Below are 26,277 nucleotides of genomic sequence, written 5' to 3'. Positions count from 1 at the left end.
AGATCAAAGAAATATACACTCATTACCAAAGATCAGTAAGGAAAAAAGTCACCGTGAGTGAGCATCAGCAAAAACATTCATCGTAAGACATGGCTTATAGAGAGTGAGGACCCTCCAAATGTTAAATACTAGAATTACCAAATAAAGATTATAAAATAATAATATACGAAACGCTTAAGTGTTGCAGGATTTCTTTTCCTTCTTGGTCACATGACTCCGAAGAATGAAGAGGTAGACCAAAGAGTGATGGGCAGCAAAGCAAAGTTAATATATTGAGTGATAAAAAGCAACAGTATAGGAAGGTCCTGGGTGGTTCAGTGGTTAAGCGTCTGCCTTCGGGCTCAGGTCATGATCCCTGGGATCAAGCCCCGCATCAGGTTCCCTGCTCAGCGGGAAGCCTGCTTATCCCTCTCCCACCGGCGCCTGCTTGTGTTCCCTCTCTCGCTGTGTCTCTCTCTGTCAAATAAATAAATAAAATCTTTAAGAAATAAAAAATATATAAAATAAGTAAAAGTTGGAATCACAAGACTAGAAAAAAAACCCACAATAAAAAATGACGGAGCTGACTGGAAGAAGATACACATAGAACTTTTAAAAATAAAAAAATATAAATACAGAAATTGGTTTTAAAAACTCAATAAAGAGATTAAATAGCAGATTAGAAACAACTGAAGCAAAAATTGGCTAACTGAAAGTGAGAGCTTCAGAAATTAACCAGAATGTAGCACACAGAGAAAAGATAGAAAAAAGGAAAATGTTTAGCATACGTCTAATTAGAGTCTCAAAAGGAGAGATCTGAGAGAATGCAAGAGAGGCAATATTTTTTTTTAAAGATTTTATTTATTTATTTGAGAGAGAGAGAATGAGAGATAGAGAGCACGAGAGGGAAGAGGGTCAGAGGGAGAAGCAGACTCCCTGCCGAGCAGGGAGCCCGATGCGGGACTCGATCCCGGGACTCCAGGATCATGACCTGAGCCGAAGGCAGTCGCTTAACCAACTGAGCCACCCAGGCGCCCAAGAGAGGCAATATTTAAAGAGATCATCGCTGAGGATTTTCCAGAATGGTGAAAGACAAGAATTTAAAGATACAGTAAAAGCGATCTATGCCGAGGAGGATAATTTTTGAAATATCTAAACCTAGTTATATCATAGTGAAGTCTGCAGAACACCAGAGACAAAGAAAAAAATTTTTCTCAGAGAGAAAGGGCAGATCACCTACAAAGGAACAGTAATTAGAATGGCAGTAGACATTGGAATAGCACTTTCAAAGTTTGAGACAAAACAGCTGACAGCTTAGGACTGTGGATCCATCAAAATCATTTTCCAAGAATAAGAATGCAATAAAGATGTTTTCAGATCAACAAAAACTGAATTTGCCATCACTAAACCTGCAATAAGGGAATTTCAAAATGATCTTGTCTTCTCTGGGATTCCCCCCAAAGTAAATCTGATTAAATGAAAATTTATTTGAGAGGTGATCCCAGGAAATACTTGCAGACAAGTAGGGAAGGGAGACAGAAAGTAAAGGAAGCCAGAAAACGTGCATTGTCAAGCAAGTCACCACCATGAGCAACTGAAGCTTCCTCCCACTGAGGAACCCTGGGGCCAGGGCAGGATGGAGTCCAAGTTCACCTACCCAAAGGGCAGGAGAGCAGGGATACCCACCACTCCCTTCAGAACAGTGTGCTGCTCCCAGGAGGCATTACTCCTCCACATTCTTGCCTTCTCCTGGCAGGAGCAAAGGGGGTGAAGCGGGCAGACCTGCGATGCTAAGAGGTGGAAGCAGTACTGGCTGAGCTTGGAGATGGTTGAGTGCTGAGGGCATATGGAAGGACCCCTGGCAAAGCCTACTACCCACGTACTGCAGGAAAACTGCACAACGACTGTGCAAGGGGAAGGTGTGAAGAGTAATGAATCAATAGACTAGCGACCATGTAGATACATCTAAACAAACGCTGTTAATGTAAAATGAGAATGTTAGTATCTATGTTGTAGTCCAACACAAGACAAAACAGAACATGACTGAAATAGTGGCTACTGGTATACTTTAGAGTCGGCCTCTCTATTATGGGGAAGAAATTAAAAGTTAGGAACCATAAGTTCCTTAAAAGAATACAGTTTAGCCAATTGTCTTGGTGGGAGGAGGATAAAGGTATGTTACCTGAGGTGACCTGGTGGAAGAGCAGCTGGGGTAAAAGCTTGGAAGAGCATGAGCTTCCAGAACTGGCCGGCTTGCTGGCGGTGGAGGAGCTACGGTAGAGAATGGCTGGAGAGGTAAGGCAAGGGGAGGGTGACTGGAGAAAAACCTTGAAGACCTAACGTTCTATCCTTAGGACAGGGGTCCCTGGTTTTTTTCATCACACACATCATCCATTAATATGTTTGAGCTTGTGTACAGTGTATATAATATTCATACATTATAAAACATATACTCAAAAGGAATTTCTAATGAGCTAGATGACATTGATCTAGATGAGTTAAATATGCCTTAAAAATAGTTTTTAATGGGCGCCTGGGTGGCTCAGTTGGTTAAGCGACTGCCTTCGGCTCGGGTCATGATCCTGGAGTGCCGGGATCGAGTCCCGCATCGGGCTCCCTGCTCAGCGGGGAGTCTGCTTCTCCCTTTGACCCTCTTCCCTCTCATGCTCTCTATCTCTCATTCTCTCTATCTCAAATAAATAAATAAAATCTCTAAAAAAAAGTTTTTAATATTTGTTCTTAAAAACAATAATTTATGGGAGCAATAAGCTTGACTTGCACAAGATAGGTATATTTTGACCTTGGAGTTTTAGTGGCTGTCATGGCTGATAAAAGATACCTCACCAATGTAAAGCAGACTAAGGAAGAAGTGTGCTTATAAATCATGATAATTATTATTTCTTCAATCCCACACACATTATACAAGCATTTTTATTGAAATTCAGCTAGGAAATTTCCATGTTCTCTGATTTCAATCAGTGGTGATAACATACTAATCAGAAGGGCCTGATTTACAGGGTTCTTGTTGTTGTGTTTTTGTTTTAACAAATGAGTGCAAACCCCATTGAAATTCTTCATCAGAACAATATTTAAACAAATTAGAAAATTATGTTTCTGAGTTTTTAAGAAGGTTGTACCAGGAGGCCCCTGCAGCCATGCGGGTAGGAGAGTTAAGGTCCTCCAGTCAAGAGGTAGGTATGGGAAAACGGATCTGAGAACAAATTTGACAGGATTTGGTAATGGCATATGGAAGGAGAGGGAACAAAGAGAAGAAGTCTGGGATTATAAATCCCTGGATTAGTGAGATTCTTTCAGGTTGCAAAATGCAAGAAAATAATCAAAATATCTCCATGAATGGGATTAGATTATAAGGATACATGGAAACCTAATGGGGACTAGGAACCAGCTCTGTAACTGCATTGCTGGCCTCATGAAAATGTCACTCATGACGGTTCAAATGTGGCTCTGGTAATCCAGGACCATCTCAGGGCTCCACTGCAGTCCTCCTCAGTGGCCAAGTTTGTGACTCAGTTCCCCAGAGCCTGCTGTCTCTTGGTCTTTCCCACCCATCCATAGTGGACTGACCCCCTACTTTCCCTGGCCACCTCACAGTTCATGCTTCCTCGTACTTTTTACTGCTTCATGACTCCTCTTTGCTATTTTCTCCATTTCTCTCTCTCATTCAAAATTCACTCATTCAGCATCTCCTCTCTGCCTCACAGTTCAAGTCTCAATGGGAGAGAGTCTGACTGGTTCCAGTCACCACAGTGTTTGCCAAAGGTCTCAGGTGAGGCCGATCACAGGTCACTGGCCAGCCTTCAGATGGCTGCCTTCGAGCAGGTGTTTGCCTGGGGTGGTGGGTTCATGTCTCCATGGCACAAATTAAAGCCACTTATGCAACCTAGGTTTCTGAGGAAGCAGCGGTGGACCTACAAATAGGCTGTGGACCTACAAACCAGCTGAGGTATCGCATACATGAGATGGGTAATGAGTCCACTGCTGATATAGTCTGTCCATTATAGTGGGAGACAGGAAGATGGGATATTCTGGATGTGGCTTATTATGAAACTAAGACCAGCGACTGCATGTATGTATTTCACTTAACACCTGAAGCTTTACTTCAGGCATAACATAGAAAATAAGAATTTAAAAGTTGTTATTATTACTACTACTAGGAGCAGAGGTATGACTTATTATGAGCTTAAGATCACAGACCTTGGAACTGGACTGCCTGAGGTCATATCCTCAGCACTGTCACTTACTGGCTGTGTGACTTTGGGCAAATTACCTAACTGATCTGTGCCACAGTTTTCTCATCTGTAAAATGAATTCAAAGAAACCTTATCCCATTGGTAGGTTATGAGAATTGAATCAGTTAATATAATTAAATCACTTAAACAGTGCCTGGCGTATAATTACCACTACATGAATATTTGCTATTTTACTTTCAATCATGAGTTAAACTCCAGCTACGTGCCCCCATCCATGTAATGTATCTGCCACTTTGGTCTCTTGATTTTTAAGTTTGCCTCTGATTAAATATGACCCTGCACTGTTTTCCAATTATTTCCTGTTGCTAGTCTTGGCTCTCTAATAAAATTTTATACTTTAATATGTGTAAAATAAATGTTTCCTTACTCAGAATTTTAAAACTACTCTTTGTTTTTATTTCACAGCCAATTCTAGGACTTCTCTGTCTGATAAATCAGAGGGTCAAAATTCTGGGAAAGGAAATAATTCTTAGCATAATAAATACTTTTTAAAATTTCCCTTGCTCTTATTTTTGTTTCAAGGTATTTATTATATTGTCATAGGTTTTTTTTAAGATTTTATTTATTTATTTGAGAAAGAAAAGGAGAGAGCACAAGCAGGGGGAGTGGCAGGCAGAGGGAGAGGGAGAAGCAGACTCCCTGCTGAGCAGGGAGCCCAATGTGGGGCTTGATCCCAGGACCCTGGGATCATGACCTAAGCTGAAGGCAGACGCTTAATGACTGAGCCACCGAGGTGCCCCCCATATTGTCATAGTTTGATTGATTTCCCTCTGGAGAAGGTCAAGTTCCCTGGAACATTTGATATCATCACTTAGAGATGAAGTAGGTGTTACATGTTTTTTTTTAAAGATTTATTTATTATTTATTTTGAGAGTGAGAATGAGAGAGAGAGAGAGTACATGAGAGAGGGGAGGGTCAGAGGGAGAAGCAGACTCCCTGCTGAGCAGGGAGCCCGATGTGGGGCTCGATCCCAGGACCCTGGGATCATGACCTGAGCCGAAGGCAGACGCTTAACTAACTGAGCCACCCAGGCACCCCAATGCAGCATTTTCTAAGCCAAAATTGTGTACTCAATATAATTCTGGGTACTGAGGAATTACCAAACTGCATAAGAGATTTCTCCTGCCCTGAAGAAAAGTATAATCTTATTACAGAGCCAAGACTAGCAACAGGAAACAATTTGAAAACAACGCAAGATGACATTTAATCAGAAATTGTAACTTAAATTAGACCAAAATGGCAGATACAATGCATCCTGGGATATGTGGCCTTGGAAGAAGCAGTTACTGTCTCTGACATCAATTTCTTTATTGATTTTTGTTTTGTTTTTAGGTAGAAATAATTAGGAATGATATTAATCCCTTACTATCTGTTGAATGATTCTGTGATGCACACATGTAACAAAGACTGTGTCAGCACTTAAAAAAATTCCTAGTATTCAAATGTAGGACATCATTATTATTACTGTAATTATTGCCATTATGATTATTCATAGAAGACTTGAAGTTCAGAAAGCGGAAGGGATCCCGGTACCCGGGGAAACCTTCCCAGAGAAGAAAGTGTCTGAAAACCCTAGCTGGCTCTGAAGGATGAGCAGAATTCAGAAGGGGTGCAAACAGGCTTGGCAGGGTGGTGGGGGAGGGTGGATACAGTGTCACTGAGGCAAGGAGAGAATTGTGAAGGATATGAGGCATCAGTCAGGTGCCCGTTTGGCGGAGCATAGGACTGCTTAGGGTACAAATAGGATACATACTTGGGTGGATGAGGGGGCTGATCCAAGGCAGCCCTCACCAACAAGCATGAGTCCCACAGCTAGAAAAGGGATACATTGGCATTTCCTTTGTTCAAGACTAGTGGTTTGGAAAAGAAAGACTCGTGGTTTGCTTCGAAAAAGCAAAGTCTACTTACTGGGGCAGGTGTCCAGAGAATTAAATGTTTTTTTCTAGACACTCCTGGCTGAATTGTCCATCATCACTGCTACCACTGCTCCCCAATCTCTTTCTGCTACCAATGACCTCATTCTATGCCAACCAATGGTCGTTTGTCTTCATCCTTCTTGCCCTCCGCTGAATCTGTGCCTGGTCCTTACTCATGCCACATTTCCACAGAAGGCTGTATTGTCCACCCGGCGCTGGGAACAATTCCATCCCTGATTCCCAGGCAAATAGCTTCAGAATTCTGCCTGAAATTTCAACCACTGAGATATTTATACCTGTAAACCAGTCTTTTCTTTCTTTTTTTTTTTAAGATTTTATTTATTCGACAGAGAGAGAGACACAGTGAGAGAGGGAACACAAGCAGGGGGAGTGGGAGAGGGAGAAGCAGGCTTCCTGCTGAGCAAGGAGCCCGATGTGGGGCTCGATCCCAGGACCCTGGGATCATGACCTGAGCCGAAGGCGGACGCTTAATGACTGAGCCACCGAGGCGCCCCCAGTCTTTTCTTTCAAAATACAAATACATCCAAGGTGGCTAAGGAGGGCTGAAACTCACACTTCATTGTTAATGATTTTAATTAATTAATTTTTCTCCTACCATCTCCCTTCAAGCTGCACTGAAGGAATGAAGGAATGCTTGCACGACGAGTTTAGGTGGAAGGAAAGGTCGTCTGGAAGATGAGGGAATCGTGCAGGAGGGCTTTGGCCAAATGAAAAGCAGAATGAGGATACCAGAGATGAACCTAATTTTCAGACTTTTCCCAAAACTCAACCTTACCCATGTAGACATATCTAGGGTCCCCCTCCTGCCCCTCACACCCACCCCAGACTTTTTTTTTTTAAGATTTATTTATTTATTTGTTTATTTATTTGACAGAGAGACACAGCGAGAGCAGGAACACAAGCAGGGGGAGTGGGAGAGGGAGAAGCAGGCTTCCCGCTGAGCAGGGAGCCCGATGTGGGACTCGATCCCAGGACCCTGGGATCATGACCTGAGCTGAAGGCAGACACTTTATGACTGAGCCACCCAGGCGCCCACCCAGACTTTTCTTCCCCTCACTGACAGCCCCACAAGGGAGACACCTTTCATTCCCCAGAGCAGCTTTAAATAAGAATAAATATACATTATTTTCTTCCCTCCAAACAAGTCCGCAGGGTTCTCAGAAGGCAATCCTTGGCTCCTTTTCAGGACTGATCTCAGAGTTTCAGTTGCAAATGCTTAACTGCAAATTACATCTGCCTTCCCGAAATCACCCACCCAGGAGCCACAGGGACTGAATGTTACCTAGCTCTGCCCTGATTAAAACTTGGGTTCATGTAAAAATCTAACTTCCAGGACCCACCTGTTCTAGAATGTTCTTCTGCCTAGGATAAGACGGAATCACATGACAGCTGAGAGAACACTTCTCTCCTTCTTCTCATGTTCCATCATTGACCCCCAATAAAATAGTAACTTCTGCCCACACTTCGTCCTCTCCAGGAAAGTGAGAAAGCAGTTCCCAGCTCTGCCTTTTGGGGAGGAGTGACTGATATGACCGGGGAGAAGGGTAAAGGTCACCTTGCTTGCTCACTCTCTCTGGCTCAGACCTGCCTGCACCTTCTTCTCTCTGATTTTATTCCTGTGAAGCAAGTGGATCTGGATGTGAGCCGATGTCTCTCTAGACCTCCCCTCTGGTCTGATAGGGAGTGAGGGTGGAAACTCCCTTTCCTGTGGAAGCAGGTCAAATACGCTCTGCAGAACAGCTTTCCCTACCCACAGGTAGAGCTGAAGGCCTACCTGGGCCCAGGTATAAGTGGGGTTCCCTAATCCAGCTTTACCATTAATTTCAAAACGTGGTTTTAGGGGCACCTGGGTGGCTCAGTCGGTTAAGCATCTGCCTTTGGCTCAGGTCCTGATCCCAGGGTCCTGGGATCGAGCCCCGCATCGGGCTCCCAGCTCAGTGGGGAGCCTGCTTCTCCTTCTCCTGCTCCCCCTGCTTGTGCTCTCTCTCTCTCTGAAATAAATAAATAAAAATCTTTAAAAAATAAAAATAAAAACGTGGTTTTATTCCCACTAGTTTGGTATGCCTATTTCTCAACTGATTTAAAACGAGAGGGGAGGAAGCACATGATTGATCGGGCCCCTAAGATTTCAGTGGTGTTTTAGGGAGAATTGCTTAGCAAAGCCTTCTACCCCCTTGCTTCTCAGTGCTCTCTGAAGAGCAAGAACCTATTCTGATATATCTTTTTTTTTTTTAAGATTTTATTTATTTGACAGAGAGAGAGAGAGAGAGAGCACAAGTAGGCAGAGCTGCAGAGGGAGAGGGAGAAGCAGGCTCTCCACTGAGCAGGGAGCCCGATGCAGGACTCGATCCCAGGACTCTGCGATCATGACCTGAGCCAAAGAAAGATGCTTAACCGACTGAGCCACCCAGGCGCCCCTGATATGTCTTCTTAGAGACCTAGCCCCCACCTTTACCTTTATGCTAGTCTTCACCTACCCCATCCCCATTTGAGACCTGGGGTTTGTCAAATGTGTTCGGTGGGCTGGAGAACACATTTGGTGTTGGTGATGAGGACCCAGTCACCCTCCAATTACATCCTGTTCTGCTCCCTGTTCCTCAGGCTCTGATTTGGGGTGCACTGTGGATTACCAGGGAATTTGCTGTGCTCTAAAGGGCCCAAGATACATTTAAGTCTACGTGGTTTCTCTGCATAGTTATCAATATTAAGAAAGAGTGGGCCATTTTAAAAATTTACCATTTACTATTCACGCTTCTGTAGGAAGAAACCACTGTGGGAATGCTATAATTTATTATTTATCAATAGGACCTTTCATAAGAGTTAATATTTTTATCTTTCAAGCAAACATTTGATGGATTACCTTTGAAGAAAGGCATATTCTTATATTACAAGTGTTTCTTATGTTACAAGTTTAGAACAGTAACTCTAGAATTCAATTACATTGTCAGAGTTATCTGGCACAAACCATTATTGCAATGTCTCATAAAAAGCAATGAGATGAAAAAATAGCCATTGTTTTTATGATTGGAATATTGGCTGGCTGGTGTCATGGCCATATTCCAATTAGAATAATCATATTCCATCTATATATTTCTACCTATGATTCAGCTGGACTGAGCTGTAATAGGAAAAGTCATGTCTCAGATTGTTGAGGTCTCAGACTTAGTAAAATCCCACCCCATTCGACTCCAGAAGTGTATCTTAGAAATTAATGATAGGGGCGCCTGGGTGGCTCAGTCATTAAGCGTCTGCCTTTGGCTCAGGTCATGATCCCAGGGTCCTGGGATTGAGCCCCACATCGGGCTCCCTGCTCAGCGGGGAGCCTGCTTCTCCCTCTCCCACTCCCCCTGCTTGTGTTCCCTCTCTCGTCGTGTCTCTCTCTGTCAAATAAATAAATAAAATCTTTAAAAACAAATAAATAGGGCGCCTGGGTGGCTCAGTCATTGGGCGTCTGCCTTTGGCTCGGGTCATGATCCCAGGGTCCTGGGATCGAGCCCCGTGTCGGGCTCCCTGCTCAGTGGGAAACCTGCTTCTCCCTCTCCCACTCCCCCTGCTTGTGTTCCTGCTCTCATGATCTCTCTCTCTCTGTCAAATAAATAAATAAAATCTTTAAAAAAATAAAAATAAATAAAAATAAAAACAAACAAATAAATAAAAATTAATGATAAAACAATCTTAATAGCCCTATTTTGCAGCTGAACAAATTCTCTACCATAAAGGCTACAGAATGACGTTTATTTGCCAACTTGAGGTAACATAATATTTAAATAGAAATTACCCATTTTTCTAAGCTATGTTGCTATAAGATATTATTGTTAACATTTCTAAGCAAACATATTCTTATGTCTGATGCTTAGAGCAAATGCTTAAGTACCCGCATTATTCCGAATATATATGAATGGGTGACAATTCTTTCTGAAAATATTTGAGAAAAAGTGTTGCTCAGTCATGAAAAATCATACATGCTAACAGAAATCTGAGATTAACTATATCAGAAGTTTCCCTCCTGGCCCCACCAATAACACAGGACTGAAAAATTTGGCATCTTCTGTTGCCTCCTTTCTTTTTTGTTCTTCCCTACCTTGGTAGTTTCTAAGGACCACAAAATCTTCCCTACGTGACCTTCCCAGTTGCTGTCTCCTTTTCTTTTTTCTTTTTTTTTAAAGAGTTGATTTTTTTTAAAGATTTTCTTTATTTATTTGAGAGAGAGAGAATGAGAGAGAGAGAGAGAGCACAAGAGGAAAGAGGGTTAGAGGGAGAAGCAGACTCCCCGCTGAGCAGGGAGCCCGATGTGGGACTCGATCCCGGGACTCCAGGATCATGACCTGAGCCGAAGGCAGTCGTTCAACCAACTGAGCCACCCAGGTGCCCTGCTGTTTCCTTTTCATTCCTTTGGTCACAACCTTGTCTTCCTTCCCTGGGATTCTTGTAAGAGACTTCTAACCGCAGTTTTGTTAGACCCAGGCAACAGGGTGGCCTGCCCTGGCCCTCTTCTGGCTGCGCCCTTCTCCACAAAGCGAGGATGCTGTAGAGCTGAGGGACATGGGGTGTATGGGCCTCTGTTTTTACTCTTTCCTGAGCCCTATTAGCATTAGCAAAAGGCCTGTCTAACTGGCTTCCCTATGCCCAGAGTTTTCAAGAGGAACATGAGAGCTCCTAAAGCAGAGTGGGGAGATTCCATGGTATCTTGGGCTTTATCTCTCAGACTCTTTGGAAATGTGCTTCCAGGTTCTGCCCTCAATTATTCATTTTGTGTCATTTGCAAAGAGGTAAAAAAGAGAGCAGCTAGTTTAAATGACTAACTGTATGGGTGAGTCTATCAACATCTTAAACCAATCAAATTATGTGGAGTCCAGAGTCACATTTCTAGAAACGCAGAGAACTGCATCCTAGCAGAGAGCAAGCAAACCAATCTGCCACTGATATTTGCATAAGCCTCCCACTGTACATGACCTCATTTGACCCTTACAGCTCCCCTGGTGAGGCAGCTAGGTACAATATCATTCACATTTATAGATAAGATAACATGCTCGGAGAAGGAGAGTTAGTAAATTGCCTAAAATTAGACAGCTAGGGTGCCTGGGTGGCTCAGTTGGTTTAAGCGACTGCCTTCTGCTCAGGTCATGATCCTGGAGTCCCGGGATCGAGTCCCACATCGGGCTCCCTGCTCAGCGGGGAGTCTGCTTCTCCCTCTGGCCCTCTTCCCTCTCGTGCTCTCTATCTCTCATTCTCTCTCTCAAATAAATAAATAAAATCTTAAAAAAAATAAAAAATAAAAAAATAAATAAAATAAAATTAGACAGCTAATAAATGGCAGGGTATCCCAAGGCCTGACTCCACATTTTTGCTTCTAAAGAGTAAAGAATCCAGAGTTACTCTACGACATATAGATGTGCTTTTTTTTTTAATTTTTTTATTGTTATGTTAATCACCATATATTACATCATTAGTTTTTGGTCATATAGATGTGCTTTTTACACTTGCAAAAACGACTCTAGGAAAGTGCATTTGGCTTCCAGCTCTGGTTTGGCACTGACGGATGTTTCTTGGGGAAGTCGCCCAATAGAGATAGGCCTCAGTTTCCATCTTTTAAGATACAAGTGTTAATGTAGATGATCTCTAGGGCTTATTTCAGCTCCGTGGTTCTTTTAGCGTCTGTACCCCAGATTGTATTCCACGTTTGTGAAGGCAGCCCTTGGACCTGGGCAGTGCCACTGTGTTATATTAATGAGTCTTTATCAAACGGCCCCAGCTGTCCCCCTCCTCCCAGGGTCATCGGATCCAGTGGCACCGGTTTAATCAGAAGTTAAACATGAACACTGGCGACAAAATGGCAAATCAATCGTAACCTTTTTTGTTGCTATTCCCAAACATTTTTAGGGGCGAGACCACAGGCAATGTTTTCCATAGGATGCCTGTTCCAAGGGATATTAATAGGATCTCCTTGAAAAGGGAATTTTTTTGTCGCTTGGCTAAATGATATCAAACAGGTTTACTTTGTAGAGACCCATTAATATTCACAGGGATTATTAATTATTAATCTCCAGGAGGAAGATTTCTCGCCTCCAAAAACTAATGCTTAGAACTTAGCTTTAGAAGACATCTGGGGGAACATATTTGGGATCTGCTGATTGTTGCTAGCACCTCAGAATTTATACATACCCAAAGCAAAATGTAGCTTTTGGTGATGGCTAAATGAGATATAAGATGATGAGGTTATTTGTTTGTTCCCTAATAAACCCAAATGCAAGAATTTACTTGCCTACATGTCAGTTCTTTAAATACCCCCCTAGGAGATGATATACTTAATGCAATGCCTAATCAGATCTGTCATGGTAATTGGGGAGAATGATGCTAGTTGTTTTAAAAGTTCCACAAGAGGTCTGTTGAAATTGAATTCTGAACTGGATGTGATCCACAGAAGGAAGGGTTCTTATTATTTAATGTTCTTATTATTTGCTCCTCATCTTTTGAATCTAAACCAGCTTTACTCATTTACTTTTTTTTTAAGATTTTATTTATTTTTTTGACAGAGGGAGAGAGAGAGCACAAGCAGGGGGAGCGGCAGGCAGAGGGAGAGGGAGAAGCAGGCTCCTGCTGAGCAAGGAGCTGATGCAGGGCTCCAACCCAGGGCCCTGGGATTACGACCTGGGCCCAAGGCAGCCGCTTAACCAACTGAGCCACCCAAGGGGCCCTCATTTACATTTTTTTTTAAAGTAGGCTCCACGCCAAACATGGGGCTTGAACTCACAACCCTGAAATCAAGAGTCTTACGCTTTACTGACTGAGCCAGCCAGGCGCTCCCCATTTACATTTTTCATCAAACTTAACTCCTAATGACTTCTAGCTATTTTTGAAAGTCAAATGTATCCCTGTGGCAGATTGTATTTTCTGAAGATGCCTGCAATAATTCCATCCCACATACTCTTCTTTTTTTTTTAAGATTTTATTTATTTATTTGAGATAGAGAGCACAAGAGGGAAGAGGGTCAGAGGGAGAAGCAGACTCCCTGCTGAGCAGGGAGCCCGATGTGGGACTCGATCCCGGGACTCCAGGATCATGACCTGAGCTGAAGGCAGTCACTTAACCAACTGAGCCACCCAGGCGCCCCCACATACTCTTCTTACAGTGAGACCTTGAGCCAGATTATAAAGATGTCATGCACTCTTGTGTGTGTTGCTCTCTTGTGACCCTCATTCTTGGAATCCAGCTACCTTGCTGTGTGGAAATCCAGACAAGCATGTGCAGAGAGACCACACTGAAAGATCACGTGTAGGTGTGCCTAGTCAATTACCCACATCATCAGCCAGACCTATGAATGAAGATGTCTCCATTGGATTCCAGCCTTCAACCGTTGAATCACTCCACCCTTCTTCCCAGCAGCAAACCTAGAATCACAGAGTAGAGACAACCTGCCCCCTCTCTGCCCAGTCAGAATTTCACGAACACAGAATCCATGAGCATGATAAAATGGTTATTTTATGTCCTTAAGTTTCAGGGTGGTTTGTTAGGCAGTCATAGTAACTAAAGAACCACCAAAAGGGGTGCCTGGGTGGCTCAGTTGGTTGGGCGGCTGCCTTCGGCTCAGGTCATGATCCTGGAGCCCCGGGATCGAGTCCCGCATCGGGCTCCCTGCTCAGCAGGGAGTCTGCTTCTCCCTCTGACCTTCCTCCCTCTCATGGTCTCTCTCTACCATTCTCTCTCTCTCAATAAATAAATATCTTAAAAAAAAAAAACCACCAAAGGGTAAAATGTGTTCCTGCTGAGGAAATTTTAAAGAATGTGTCAAAAAAGTTTTATTTCATGAATCTTTAGAATTTGAGATTTATCATCCTTGCCTCTTGGACCTCTTTGTATTAGAGATGTTTGGATTTGGTACCCAAATCACCAGCATTTTAGCATTTGAATTTTGCCAAATCATAATTTATTTGTTTAACCAAAATGTCCAGGGATGTTAGAATCCTAAAACTGTCAGCATGGGCAACCCAATGTCTGGAAGCAGGGCTCATGAAATCAAATGCCTTCAGGGGCCTAATAAGTAAAAGAAATGAGCCAAGTAGTGACTTGGCCCGGGGAAAACAGGAGGGTTCCAACCAAATTACTGTGGTGTAATTTGTGATTTCTACAGGAAAGAGACCTGGTCCCAACTTCCCTTCTGAAACTTTTGAGGAAGCCCTATTGGCCTATTGCAATCCTTGCCTTATGCCAGGTCTCTTTTACAAGCTCTAAAGGACACTTAGAGCCCTGGGACATCACCAGAATCTGAATTCTTTTGATGTGGAAACATGGATTCAAAGGTCATTCTCAAATTAAACTCACTGAGCCTGATAAATATGCTAGTGCCACAGGGCAGTCTTGATTAGACTCCTCAGCAGAAAAATTAGTCTGAGAACTAGAAATGGGTCATTTGCTCCATGGGATCCCATCAAGTTTCTAGGAACAAATCCTTTTATCAATTTATAAACAAGGCTTGGATTCCTGAGAATTCTGGGCTCTGTGACTGACAGTTTATCTCCCCCACCAACACTTCTGAAATGTACATTCATAGCAAACTGTGAAAAAACAATTTATTTGTTTATTTTTTTTAAGATGCACTTTCATTCAATTGATTATTATTTTAATGATTGTGTTCCCTTCTAGACTGGAAGCCTCCTTGGGGGAAGCTTTGCCTGTCTTATTTGTCATATCTCCTGCATTCAGCACAGTGCCTGGCACACATAAGCTACACAATAATACTTGGTCAATGAATGAACTGTATCCCATTCATTTAATCCATGCACATACAGTAAACACCTACTATGTGTCAGGTATTAATTTTGGACGTGGGGATAATGTTATGAGCAATACAGGCCCAACTCTGCCTTGGGGCAATTACAGTTCAGTGAGGGGAGGGGACTGGAGAAATACCCAAGTAAACAAATAAACTCAATAATTTCAGGTAGGGCGCCTGGGTGGCTCAGTCGGTTAAGCGACTGCCTTCGGCTCAGGTCATGATCCTGGAGTCCCGGGATCGGGTCCCGCATCGGGCTCCCTGCTTGGCGGGGAGTCTGCTTCTCCCTCTGACCCTCTTCCCTCTCGTGCTGTCTCCCATTCTCTCTCTCTCAAATAAATAAATAAAATCTTTAAAAAAAAATAATTTCAGGTAGTGCTAATAGCTATGAAGAAAATAAAACAGTGGTGATTGAGGGTAAAGTCAGGGCTATCCCTTAGGAAGACTTATTTATTTATTAATTTATTTATTTATTTGAGAGAGAGAATGAGCAGTGGGGAGGGGCAGGGGATGAGAGAGAGAGAAGCAGACTCCCCGCTGAGCAGGAAGCTCAATGTGGGGCTCTATCCCAGGACCTGGAGATCATGACCTGAGCTGAAAACAGACACCCAATGGACTGAGCCACCCTGGCACCCCCCCTTAGAAAGACTCTTATCAGTAAGCTGACTCATGGATGAGGGGGAGCCAGATATTTATGTAAGGGAAGAGCAGTAATAGTGGGATTAGTGTTCCACTAGCAGATATAACCAGTGCAAAAGTCCTGGGGCAGAACTTGCTTGGCTTATTTAAAGGATATGACACATTGAGAACACAGTGTAGCTGGACCATAGTGGAAGAAGGCGACATGGTAAGGGATAAAGTTGAGATGCTGGCAGGAGCCGAGCTGGGAAGGCCTTGGAAGCCACGACAGAGAGGGATTCCAGGGGGTGCAGAGCGGCAAGCTGTAACAAGAGCGAAAGGAGCCTGTCCCTAGACCTAAAAGAACATGTAAATACACCGACATCAGGAACAGGAACCTCACTAGCCACAGCTGCAATCTTACAGGTGCTACTCTCAGCCCAGGACTCTGAACTTGAAGACACCTGACCTCACTGTAGCCTTTCTTTGGGATCAGCTACCAGCAGTATAGCACACCAGGGACTGGTGGGCCACTCACTAGATATCACCCTGATTCAACATCATTATCATTATCATTATCACAATAAAACACAGCCCCAGCTGCTTTAAGTTACGCTGAATGAATCAGACTGCAGTATCAGGAACCCGGCCTTAACAACAAAACTATTTGGGGTTGGCCAGGCTGTGACAGTCCCAGGGTCCCCTCCTCCAGCAAGCCAGGCCCCAGGCCTCCCCCTTTAAGGACTTCCCTCTGGGCTACTCCTCCCACAGACTCCGCCCTCTGCCTATTTACACCAGAAGCAGCAACCCAGGCAGGCCTCACTGCTGTCTCCAGACCCAAACCCTCGTTTTATCTTCCGTGGCAGAGTATGCTTCTGGCCCCGGTGGAATGGACTTGGTAGGTATGTGTCTGGAGGAAACGGGGAGTGGAAGGGGGATGAGGGTGTATGGGGGCACGTGGTGGGGTGAAGAGGTTGAAGAGATTAGTCAGGACGAAGGGCTCAAATACCTTTGTAATGGATGAGGTAAGAGAGTTCTCTGGAATATTCAAGGGAGATAATGCAGAAATCAGGTGCAACCTTGGGAGAGGTGAACCAGGCCTGTATACATTGTTATGTTAAAAGATCAATGTGAAAAATAATCTATAACTTGTCATTTTGTAACCAATAGCTTGATGCTTTAAGAGAGATGGCAGAATTTGAGCTTTGGGGCAAAGTTCTGCAAATACGTGAAATATGTTATGTGAACTTTTCAATTCAGTAGTAACCACTTTACTATGTAAAGTCCAATGATTTTGCAATGATAGATGACCAGCAAGAGCCATGCAGGTTAATAAATACTGGAAAAGGAGCTCCAAGAGAGTTACCATGCCAGACGTGAAATTTCAAAATAATCAGTCACAGGGGTTGGGAGCTCAAAGGGAATTTAGACATCCTCTAATCTAGAGGAAACAAAACTGACCCACTTGCCTAGACATGTTTTGTATCATGAAGGCCAATAGACAGGACATGCTATCTCCACTGACCCAGTCCTCACCACTCCCTAACACTCACCTGCCATCAGCCAGCTCCATGGAATTGTGTTACATGGTTGGGCCCCAGAGAAGTTGAGGTTGTAACCACTGGTGAATTTAAAAACCTTATTTTGCCAGGGAGAAAGGGAGACAACTCCTCTATGATATGTTAATAAAAAAAAAAAGTTACCTCTCTGCAAACAATTGGATAATACTGGGGTGAGTGACCTAAGGTTTAAAGTGAAAGGCTCAAACAGAATTTGCTTAGACCACTGGAATAGAAAAAAACATAGCATTTTAAATTGATGCTACATTCTTTGTTTCCTAAAAGAGTTTGACAGAAACTGTCTCTTCAATCCCAACAATTCTATGGGGTAGATTATACAAATATAACTATTCCCATCTTACAGATTGAAAAACGGAGGCAATTTTGACGCCCACACCTTGATTCAGAAAAATCCTCTGAGCCCTGAGCTCTGTTATGTAATTAGTATGATAATCTAACATCACACATCCTGCATTGCAAATAGGCGTGTCCTGCTGGTTAAAACAAGATCCCCTCAAATGCTTTGGTTCACCAGGAATCTGAGGTTTACCTTTCTAGCAAATGATAAAGGTCATCAAGAACCTCTCCCTTCCGCTTTCTTCCCTGTCTTTACATCCCAGGAATGTCTTCCATCCCAGGAAGTCCTTCTCCTCCCTTCTCCCCACCCCTTTTCTGTTAAGGAAGAGGGTCTTGGAATTCCCTCTCCTGTCAGTGAAAGGTGAAGGTTTGGGAAGGAGTAGAGTCACAGTCCCCCAAGCTGTGGAAAGCAGGATTGACCTCAGCTTCACTCAGAGGGATTAGTCTACCCTTCATTTGTTCTTTTTTTTTTTTTAAGATTTTATTTATCTGAGAGAGAGAGCGCGCGCGCGCGCGCGCGCACGCGCACGGGGAGCGGAAGGCAGAGGGAAAAAGCACGCTCCCCACTTAGCAGGGAGCCTGATGCGGGACTTGATCCCAGGATCCTGGGACTATGACCTGTGCTGAAGGCAGTTGCTTAACCGACTGAGCCACCCAGGCATCCTGTTGTTTGTTCATTTTTCATTTGTCCTATTTACAATTCTTCTAATTTGATAGCCACTACGATTTTCCCAGGGTAACTCCACTCCTTTCTTGAAGTCCCAGAAAACATCTTTAGGCCTCCTGTGTTTCCACCTTCTGGTGACAAGATTTCTGTGGCACAGAGATCATGTGGATTTGGGACTAAGATTTTCCTGGCTATCCTAAACTGAACTGCTCTCAGGGGCTCACAGACGAAAAGCAAATGAATATAACAATGCCGTTTTGTGTCTTTAATGAGCACTTCTTACAAACATTCTGTTACTAAACTTTTATTTACTGAAACACTGTAGGAATAATAGTACAGAGAACTTCTGTATACCCTGTACCCAGATTCACCCGTTTTTCAACATTTGCCACATTTGCTTTATCATTCTCCCTCACACCCCTCCCCACTATTTTATTTTTTTCTGGATCATTTGAGAGTAGATAGCAAGTATCATGTTTTCAGTGTATATTTCCTAAGAACAAGGATATTCTTTTACATAACCACACTATAACTAACAAATTCCAGAAATTTAATCTTGCTAATCTAATCTGCAGTCTGATTCTCATTTTGTCAGTCGTCCAAATAATATTCTACTCTCCCTAAAAAATTGTATCCTGTCTCTTTAGTCTTCTTTAATCTGGAATAGTTCCTTACTCTTTGTCTTTCATGACTTTGACGTTTTTGAAGAATGTAGAGGATTTATTTTATATGTTCTTCAATTGGTTCATCTGGTGTTTCCTCATAATTAGATTCAGATTATGCAGCTCTGGCTGGATTATTACATTGGTGATTTTGTGTTCTTTCCAGGCTATCACATCTGGAGTCATGGTATTTGTCTGCATCTACTAGGTGGTAATTGTAACCACCCAGTCATTGTTTATTTCTTCTCTGTATATTTATTACTTGTACACTTGAAATCAGTAAAAAGTCTTTGGAAAGACAATGAGTTCGTACAAATAACCTGCTCCTCATCAAGCTTTCTCTCCCAAATTTAGCATGCATTCTTGTTCATCTAAGATTGTTCAAACCGGGGCGCCTGGGTGGCTCAGTCGTTAAGTGTCTGCCTTCAGCTCAGGTCGTGATCCCAGGGTCCTGGGACTGGGCCCCGCATCAGGCTCCCTGCTTGGTGGGAAGCCTGCTTCTCCCTCTCCCACTCCCCCTGCTTGTGTTCCCTCTCTTGCTGTCTCTCTCTCTCTGTCAAATAAATAAATAAATAAATCTTAAAAAAAAAAATATATATATATATATAAGATTGTTCAAACCAGTCTTTTCCATGTTGGCTGCAAAATGGTCGTTTTCTAATTTTACTACCACTGCTTCCCTTCTTCCCTTCTAGGCCATTTTATGTGTATTTACAGCTTTAGTGCTACAATTCACATACCATATAATTACTCTTTCAAAATGTACAATTCAGTGGGTTTTTTCTCTTTTCATTATGGTAAAATACACATAATGTGAAGTTTGCCATCTTAGCCATTTTTAAGTATACAGCTAAGTGGTATTAGATATATTCACACTGCAACCATCACCATCATCCATTTTTTACAACTCTTTCATCTTGTAAAACTGAGACTCTAAACCCATTAAACAATAACACTTTATCTCCCTTCCTCCCGGGCAGCCAGTCCCTGGCAACCCCCACTATACTCTCTGTCTCTGTGGTGATGACAACTCTAAGTACCTCAGTGGAATCATACAGTATTTGTCTTTTTGTGACTGGCTTCTTTCATTCAGCATGATGTCCTCAAGGTTCATCCATGTTGTAGTATATTGCAGAATTTCCTTCCTTTTTAAGGCAAAATAATATTCCATTGTATGGATACACCACATTCTGTTTATTCATCTATTGAATCACACTTGGGTTGCTTGCACATGTCAGCTATTATGAATAGAGCTAAGAACATGTGTGTACAAATATCTCTCCAAGACCCTGCTTTCAATTCCTTTGACCATATACCCTGATGTGGAATTGCTGGATCCTACGGTAGCTCTATTTTTAATGTTTTGAGGAGCCGCTATACTGTTCTGCACAGCAGCTTTGCTGTTTTACGTTCCCACCAAGAGGGCACAAGGGTTGCAGTTTCTCCACATCCTGACCAACACTTCCTGTTTTCTCTCTTTTTTTTTTTTTAAAGATTTATTTATTTATTTGAGAGAGAGAGAATGAGAGCGATAGAGAGCACGAGAGGGAAGAGGGTCAGAGGGAGAGGCAGACTCCCTGCCGAGCAGGGAGCCCGATGTGGGACTCGATCCCGGGACTCCAGGATCATGACCTGAGCCGAAGGCAGTCGCTTAACCAACTGAGCCACCCAGGCGCCCTGTTTTCTCTTTTTTTGATAGTAGCCATCCTAATGGGTGTGAAATGGGTTTTGATGTGCATTTTCCTAATGATTAGTGATGCTGAGCATCTTTTCATGTGCTTATTGGCCATGCATATATCTTTGGAGAAATGTCCATTCATGTTCTTTGCCCATTTTTGAATTGGGTTGTTTGGTTTCTTCTTGTTGAAATTTAGGAGTTCTTTCTATATTTTGGATATTAATCTCTTACGACATATATGATTTGCAAATATTTTCTCCCATTCTGTGGGTTGTCTTTTTACTGTGTGAAATAGTGTCTTTTGTTGCACAAAATATCTTTATTTTCATGAAGCCCAATTTATTTTTTTCTTTTGCTACCTGTGCCTCTAATGTCCTGAGAAATCACCGTTGAATCCAGTATCGTGAAGTTTTGTCTGTTTTTCTCCCAAGAGTTTTATGACACAGAGTCTTACATTCAGGTCCTTGATCCATTTTGTGTTAATTTTTGTATGTGATGTTAGGTAAAGATGGTAAGTACTGCCCCGTTGGATGAAGCATGGGTAGCAAAATCTAGCAAGTCCTGAATCTAGGGCTGATTGGTAGATGAGTGTCCACTGTGCCATTCTATTTTCATGTATGGTTTCTTGTTCCTGTTTTTTTCTGTTCCACCCTACTATGCTCCCCGATCCCAGCCCTGTCAACTCTGGGTCATCGACTGTCTGGGGACAGGTCTGTCAGGGAGGTTCTGTTTACTGGGTGGTTAATCCCATGAAGAAGGGACCTGGACTGTCCTGGTCACTACCGTGTCCTCAGCATCACCCAGCATGTTGTGACAAATGGATGATGAACCAGTGAATGAGCACATGCACTGTGTAGAGAAATCATCACATCAGTTTAAAAGAAAATACTAAAGATTGTATATCAGGTTTCTACTATGGACCAGGCTTGCACTAACTGCATTGTTATTATTAATAATTGTGCTTAGCAGTAGTAACCACACCAAATAAAAAATGAATCCCAACAAGCCATGAGGTTGCTTGCTTTTCTTCAAACCCTCCACCTCTCCAGTCATGCTCCCCCTATCCGTCCTCACCGCTACTCCTATTCCTTCTGTCTCTCCTGCATCTCCGGTTCTTCATCCATTACTACCCCCTCTCCTCAAGGAAATAGAGTACTCAAGACAATGCACTAACGAGATCTAACAGAAACACACAGAACATTCTACCCCAAATCTCAGAAGTTAGAAATAAATAACAAAAGGAAAACTGTTTAAATATTCACATGATAATGGACACTTGGGTTTTTACGGTTTGGAACTAGTGCAGTTAAAGTTGCTATGAACATTTGCATATAAGCCCTTGTAGAGACATTTTTGTTTCTGTTGGGTAAACACCTGGAAGAAAAATGGCTTGTGAGTGAAATTGAGTCTCTTTTCGATGCTATTTTTGTATATATTGTGATTGTCCATTCATGTCTCTTGCCTATTTTTTTTACAAGGTTTTGGTCTTTTATTTTGCAAAATTATGAATATTAGACATTTCTTTTATATATGTTACAAATATTCTCTTCTGACTTGTCATTTGTATATTTTTAAGATATTTTTCTGTAAAATTTAAAATGTTTATTAGTCAAATGTATTTGCCTTTTCTTTAATTGCATCTTGAAACACAATTTTGAAATACAGTTAGAAATCTTTTTCCTAGGGGCGCCTGGGTGGCTCAGATGGTTAAGCGTCTGCCTTCGGCTCAGGTCATGATCCCATGATTGAATCCCACATCGGGCTCCTGGCTCAGCAGGAAGCCTGCTTCTCCTTCTCCCTCTGCCTCTCTCCCTGCTCATGCTCTGGCTCTCTGTATCTCTGTGTCTCAAATGAATAAATAAAATCTTTAAAAAAAAAAAAGAAATCTTTTTCCTATACCCATGTTAGAAATTTACCCATGTTTTCTTCTAGTATTACTATAGCTTGACTTTTTTTTTAAAGATTTTATTTATTTATTTGATAGAGAGAGACACAGCGAGAGAAGGAACACAAGCAGGGGGAGTGGGAGAGGGAGAAGCAGGCTTCCTGCCGAGCAGGGAGCCCGATGTGGGGCTCGATCCCAGGACCCCGGGATCATGACCTGAGCCGAAGGTAGACGCTTAACGACTGAGCCACCCAGGTGCCCCGACGTTTTTGCATTTCGATTCCTGATCCATTTAAAACTTTATTCTTGTGTGTTATGTGAAGAAAGGACCTAATTTATCTTTTTCTAAATGGCTATCCAGTTGTATTGTGATACCATTTTTTTTAACCTCGTGATTTGAAAAATCACCTTTATCATAGACTCTATTTCTCTACGTACTTGGGACTATTCTGGATTTTCCATTTCATTGGTCACTCTAATTCCTCTTCCAGTGGCACATGGTTTTAAGAATAGAGGCTTTTTGTGTATTTTACTTATCTAATAGGACTAGTCCCTTCCCCCACCACAGATCTTCCTCTTCAGGCCGTCTAGCTATTGTTGTCTGTTTATTTCCCTGCATGAATTCTGGTAGTAACTTGTCTAGCTCTGGCGGGGGAAGCTTGTTAGTAATTTTATTGGGATTACGTTAAATTTATAAGTTAACTTAGGAAGAACTGATACCATGATGACAATTAGACATTCTAACTACAAGCAAGGAAAATCTCTCCTTTTGTTAAAGTTTTCTTTTGTTAAAGAAATACATATTTGAGGTAAGTATATTAAAAAACTGAACCAGAGATGACTTCCATGAGACAGGTTAAAAAAAAAAAAAGGGCAAAAAGTTTGTCTTGCTTTCTTTCTGCTAAAGGAAAGAAGCAATTCTAAAACAAGAATATTATCAATTATTTTTGTGTTCAGGACTTGTAAGCATCTTGGTCTATAGCACTCCAGTCAGCTAGATAGCACTTCTTTGCATGTGCTCTGGGTGAATATGAAGGGTAGTTGCTACTGGGTATAAATAATAAGCCTAATCACTCCAAGACTTTTTTGTTTGTTTGTTTGTTTTTGAAGAGGTCCTGGATCCCTTTGAGAATCTAAAAGCTATAGACTCCCTTTCTCCCAAAATAACATGAACTTACATTTTTCATATGAAGCCAAGTCTTGAATGCTAGTTTTGAATCTCCACACTGTGGATTATGTATTATAGGCTTACAAACCTCCAGCTGCATAGGCAATATCCAAGTTTGGGCACTTTACACACTGACTTTAATACATATTATTCATGCTTCCCTATTTCTTCTGAGGGATTTTTAGTTTAACATAATTTGGTCCTTTTTTTAAAAATTTTTTATTTTGATAAATTTTTTTAAAGATTTTATTTATTTGAGAGAGAGAGAGCACGCGAGAGAGTGCACGAGCAGGGAGGAGGGGCAGAGGGAGAGGGAGAAGCAGACTCCCTGACAAGCAGGGAGCCAGTGTGGGACTCGATGCCAGGACCCTGGGATCCTGAGCTGAAGGCAGATCCTTAACCAACTGAGCCACCTAGGTGCCCCATAATTTGATTCTGAGCACATTTTAATTTGGCATGCATACCCCCTCCAAGAAGATCCTAGTGGTGTACCTATGAAAGTTGGAGAAAAGAGAATAGGTATCTACCTTCTTCCCTTGGTAGTTAATCTAATTTCATGCTAAAGATCTAAACTTTAGATTCTGAAGGATTTCTACGTTGAGAATAAAGTACTTGATGCCAAACCCATACATATCCTGAACATTACAGAAGAGGGAGCTGTGTTTGGGGAAGCCCCATGTTTAATGTCTTTCAGGTTTGCAGAACTGACAATTCAAGGATACAAAGACAAGGAGGAAAATGACAGAATTGCTGCTGACATCGCTAGTATCCTTCAGATTCTCATAAACACAAAATTCAAATGCCACAGTAGGGGACAAGAGTAAGACACTCCTGGAATTCTGGGCCAGCTGACCCTGTGAAGGCTAACCTGGGGACGTTTCCACTCGCTATCACATTCTGAGGACTTGTACAGGACGCCTGCTGGCGAGATAAGGCTGTTTACTGCCAGTTTGGATTTTATTCCGAGACAAAGGGAAGCACTTCAGTGGAATGACCTGGTGGGAGCTGCTTTATGGGTAGACCATTCTGGCTGCTGGAGAGTGGAATCAGCGTGGAGTATCTAAAGCAAGAAGACGAATTGGGAGACTGTATCAGAGCAACACTGAGGGCCTTGCAAGGCAGTGGCAGGTGGAGGTGGGGATTTAGGGATTGCATTGGGAGAACGCATCTGGGATGACGAGGTACACTCACAGGGATGTGGGACCGGCAGGTGTTGGAGATGGCACCCTGGGAGTCCCTTTCTCCTTTGCCAAATGATCTCTCTCAAAGATATTTTTCCACATCCTGCAGAAAGGAATAAAATGTTCATCCCAAGTGCTGCCAGTGTGAAGACACATGCAAAAAAGAGGAGAGAACATAGGAAATAGACATGACAGAGGTGTTAGCGAGTGCTCAGGTGGTAATCATATTGCAACATATAAGTATATCAAATCAACATGTTGCACACCTTAAACTTACATGGTGTTACAATATCTGGATAAAAATAGACTTTAAAAAAAATGTACTGATGGTTAGGCCAACATTATGACTGTGTTCACTGATTCCCGAAGGACTCATTGGCTTACTTCAAGTGCTCATTGTTCCAAGACTGGACATGCTTGTGCTAACATGGGGTATAGTGTTTGTGCAGTGTGCTTTTACTTTCAAAATATTTTAATTTTAATTCTCCCTTTTACTCCTCCACAATAACTTTATTCTTTCCACCGGGTCAACTGTTTTGGACCATATTAAAACCATTTTCTAAATGGTTTGTGCCATGGTTTGAGTTTCCCAAAATACTACCTCTTCTGCAGATCCGACCAAGTTTCTTTATTATACTTAGTAATACTACATAAAGTGCATAAAATGCACTAATCTTAAGTATATAGTTTGAATTTTTATGTATATGTATGTATGGATAACCGCCATTGAGATAAAACTAGATAAAACTATAGGATTATTTTCCTATACCCCATGAGATTCTCTTAATGTGCTTCTCCTTCTAGTCCCTGAAGCATTAATTGCTATTTTGATTTTCATAAACATCTTTACTTTTACTTGCTCTTAAACCTTATATAAATGGAATATATATTATAATATATAATACAACTTTGTGTCGGGCTTTCATGCAACATAATACCTGACATTTCTCCATCTTGTTGCTGGAGCCAATTATTTTTTTTAATTGATGGGTAGTATTCCATTATATAAATGTGTCACAGTTTATTTGTTGATAAACATGTGGGTTGTTTCATCTTGTGGATATTACGAATAAAACTGCTATGAATGTAATGTACAAACGGTACAATATTTGCATTCATTTCTGTTAGAGATAAAAAATAGAGTTGCTATATCATAAGCAAATGCATATTTAACCCTAGTAAAAAACTAACAAATGATTTTCCAAAGAGGTTATGTCATTTTGCGTCCCCCCCCCCATCAGCAATATAGGGGATCTACATCCTTAAAAACATTTGATATTGGGACGCCTGTGTGGCTCAGTCAGTCAAGCATCTGCCTTCCACTCAGGTCATGATCCCAGAGACCCCACATCAGGCTCCATCAGTGGGGAGTCTGCTTCTCCCTCTGACCCTCCCCCCTCTTGTGCTCTCTCTCTCTCAAATAAATAAATAAAATCTTAAAAAAAAAAACAACCAAAAACACTTGATATTTTCAGTCTTCTAAATCTTAGTCTTTCTTGGGTGAGAATAATAGTCTCCTGTTGTGATCCTAATTTGCATATCCCT

At 42.1% G+C, this 26,277-nt stretch overlaps 1 long non-coding RNA gene across 1 annotated transcript; it reads left to right on the top strand.

Moving 5' to 3' along the window:
• The first annotated feature begins 16,382 nt into the window (after window positions 1-16,382).
• On the top strand, window positions 16,383-25,830 carry LOC114206576 (uncharacterized). Its single transcript, XR_003608673.2, has 2 exons — window positions 16,383-16,477; window positions 24,246-25,830. It is a non-coding gene; the product is annotated as an uncharacterized LOC114206576 (long non-coding RNA).
• The last annotated feature ends 447 nt before the right edge of the window (window positions 25,831-26,277 follow it).

This window comes from Eumetopias jubatus, unplaced genomic scaffold, assembly GCF_037043125.1.
Source record: "Eumetopias jubatus isolate StellerSeaLion01/CBP00866 unplaced genomic scaffold, mEumJub1_p1.0 scaffold_7, whole genome shotgun sequence".
In the NCBI taxonomy this organism is placed as follows: domain Eukaryota; kingdom Metazoa; phylum Chordata; class Mammalia; order Carnivora; family Otariidae; genus Eumetopias; species Eumetopias jubatus.
This window is presented reverse-complemented; position numbering and strand designations above follow the sequence as displayed.